Below are 3,282 nucleotides of genomic sequence, written 5' to 3' on the forward strand. Positions count from 1 at the left end.
GTTTTTATAATTTCAGTTTTTTTAAAGGGTGTCGGGTTTTCTTGCTGTTCTTTTACAATTTGCTGGAGATATTGGGTTAGAGAGTCAATAGTCTGTTTTTCCTGTCTTTTGATGTTGTTTAATATCTTGAATTCTTCCCTGTGCTTCGGCTTCTTGGGGCTCTAGTGCAATATTCAGAGTCTCTTCTAGACATCCTTTCGGTCTTTTCTTCCTCCTCTTTGTAATGACCTTTTGCACTCTTCCTGGATGCTACTCTTGATATCCTCCCACAACTCATTTGGTGTTCACTCATTGGTGTTCAAGGCCTCAAACCTTTTCCTGAAATTCAGGTGGGATAGACTCAAGGTCATATTTTGGTTTCCATGGATTTTATTTCATTTTCCTTAGCTTCAGATATAAGTCCCTTATCGAACATATCATTACCAAATATTTCCTTGTTTGTCAGTCTGTGAGTTTCCTTCTTATCCTATTGGAGAAGGTGTTTTTTTTTATGTGCATCGGGATTTGATTCTTAGAAAGTCCCATTTGTCTATCTTATTCTTTCCTGGTTGTAGGCTTTTCATTATACTTGGAAGACTGTTCATGCTGTGGATTAGGGCTTTTAGAGTTCTTCCTGGCTTTTCTCTGATGAATTTTATAGTCTTTTGTTTTACTTCTAGGTACCTGATTAACCTTCAGTTGGTTTTTGTATAAGGTGTGAGGTGTGGGTCTTGCTTAAGTTTTCTGCAGATAATTTTTCAGTTTTGCCAACATCTTTTGTTAACGAGACTGTCCTTTCCCCACTTCACTGATTCTGTCTCTGTCAGCTATGAGTCAGCCATAGTGGATGAGCTGATTTCGGGTTCTCAATTCGATTCCGTTGATCTGTGTGTCTGTTGCTCTATCAGTACCATGCTGTCTTGACCACCACAGCTCTGTAGTAGGATTTGAGAACAGGGGGTGTGATATAACATACCTTGTTTCTCTTTTTCAGTAGTGCTTTGCTTATTTGGGGTCTCATTTAATTCCAGGTTGCCCTTTCCTTCTTGTTAAAGAAGGAATTTGTGTCTGTGTTGGGATTGCATTGAACTTGTAGATTGCCTTTGGTAGAATTTTCATTTTCACAATATTGAGTCCTATTCGTAAGCATGGTATATTTTTCTATTTCTCCAGGTCTTTTTTTTATTGTTTCTTACAGTAATGTTTTATAATTTTCTGTGTATAGGTCTTTTGTATCTCTAGTTAGATTTATTCCCAAGTATTTCATCCTGTGCTTAGCTATTGTAATTGGTATTGTCTTTCTTAGCTCCATTTCTATATTCTTTTCATCACTGTAGAGAAATCCAACTGATTTTTGTATGTTGATCCTGTATCCTGCTATTTTGCTGAATTGGTTGACTATGTCCAATAGTTTTCATGCTGAATCCTTATGGTTTTCTAAGTATACAATCATATCATCTGCATATAGAGATTGTTTTACCTCCTCTTTGCTAATTTGTTTTTTCTTTGTCTTGTCATATTGATCTCACTAATACTCCCAGTACTATATGAAAGTAGGGAGTGATAGTGGGCATCCTTACCTCGTTCCTGTTCTCAAAGAGAATGTCTTTACTCTCACCACTGAGAATGATGTTTGCTCTTGGTTTTGCATATATACTTTTCACTATGTTGAGTAAATACTCCCCTATTTCTATTTTGTTGAGTATTTTAACCAGAAAAGGCTGTTGAATTTTGTCAGAGACCTTTTCTGCATCAATTAATAGAAACCTATAGTTCTTGTTCTTTGCTTTGTTCATGTGATGAATTACAATAATTGTTTTTCTTATGCTGAGGCATCCTTGTATACCTATTTTGAATCCCACTTGATCATAATGAATTTTTTATGTACTATTAGATTCTATTGGCCAGAATTTTACTGAGGATTTGTGTATCTTTGTTGAGTTTTTTTCTGGTAGTCTTAGCTTTCCTTAAGGGTGATATATTGAAGTCTCTTAATACTATAGAGGTGTTGTCTGTTTCCTTTTTTAGATCTGTTAAGATTTGCTTTGTGTGTTTTGCAGGTCTATTGTTTTGTGCATAGATGTTAATTATGGTTATATCCTCTTGTTCTATTGACACTTTAAGAATCATATAGTGCCCTTTCTTGTCCTTTGTGATAGTTTTTATCCTGACATCTATTTTACTGGAAATTAATATTGCACTCCTGCTATTTTCTGGTTACCATTTGCTTGGTATATTTTTTCCACCCTTTGATTTTCAGTCTGTTTTTATCTTCAGTTTTTAAGTGTGTCTCTTGTAGATAGCATATTGACAGGTTTTGGTTTTTTATCCAATCTGCTACTTTTTTTCTCTTCACTGATGCATTTAAAACATTTATATTCAGTTTTAATTATTGAGACGCAAGGGTTTATTGCTATTATATTGTTGTGCTCTTTTTTGTGTTGCCATTTACTTTGTTTGGTCCATCCTGCTTTCTGTGACATCTCTTGTTTTTATAAACTCCCTTAGGTTCTACTTTTTTTAGAATATCTTGATCTCTCTATTACATTTGATGGACAATTTTTCTGGGTACAGTATTCTTGGTTGAAAGTTGTGCTCCTCGAGTGTTTGCTATATGTCTTTCCACTGTCTTCTTGCTCACGTGGTTTCTGCTGAGAAATAGGTACTTAATCTTATTTGCTCTCCTTCATAAATTACTTTGCTGCCCTTTATAACTTACTCTTCATTTTTGCCTAGCTTCTTTCAGACGTCTTTCCTTGTCTTTGATTCTGGTATTTGACTATATGCCTTAATGTTTTTCTTCTGGAGTCTATTATATATAGAGTTTGTTCAGTTTCTTGTATGTATATTCTCTCATTCTTCATTATTTCTGGAAAATGTTCTTCGAGTAATTACCTCACACCTTTCTCAGTGTCTTTTCTTGATTCTCTCTGTTCTGAGATTCCAATTATGTGCATGTTTTTCCTCTTCAGGATGTCTTACATTATTCGTAGGCTTTCTTCATTTTACTTCCTTTTTTTATTCTGCTTTCTGCTCTAGCAGGTCAGTGCTCAAAGCTATATTTACTGTTTCACTGATTCTGTGCTCCATCTCTTCAATTATTCTCATCTGTCCCTCCAAGATGCTGACAGCTGGGGCACTGGTCTTAGTATTCTGGATTGCAGTCTTTCCAGGGGGTTTTTAAGTTTCTGGAGAACAACCACTTGGCCAACTGACTGGAAGAGATCTATATTTGTTCCCATCACAAAGAAAGGTGACCCATCTGAGTGTGGAAACTACAGAACAATATCATTGATTTCACAT

Source organism: Elephantulus edwardii, unplaced genomic scaffold (assembly GCF_000299155.1).
Source record: "Elephantulus edwardii isolate Elephantulus edwardi_28Jun2011 unplaced genomic scaffold, EleEdw1.0 scaffold00056, whole genome shotgun sequence".
Taxonomy (NCBI): domain Eukaryota; kingdom Metazoa; phylum Chordata; class Mammalia; order Macroscelidea; family Macroscelididae; genus Elephantulus; species Elephantulus edwardii.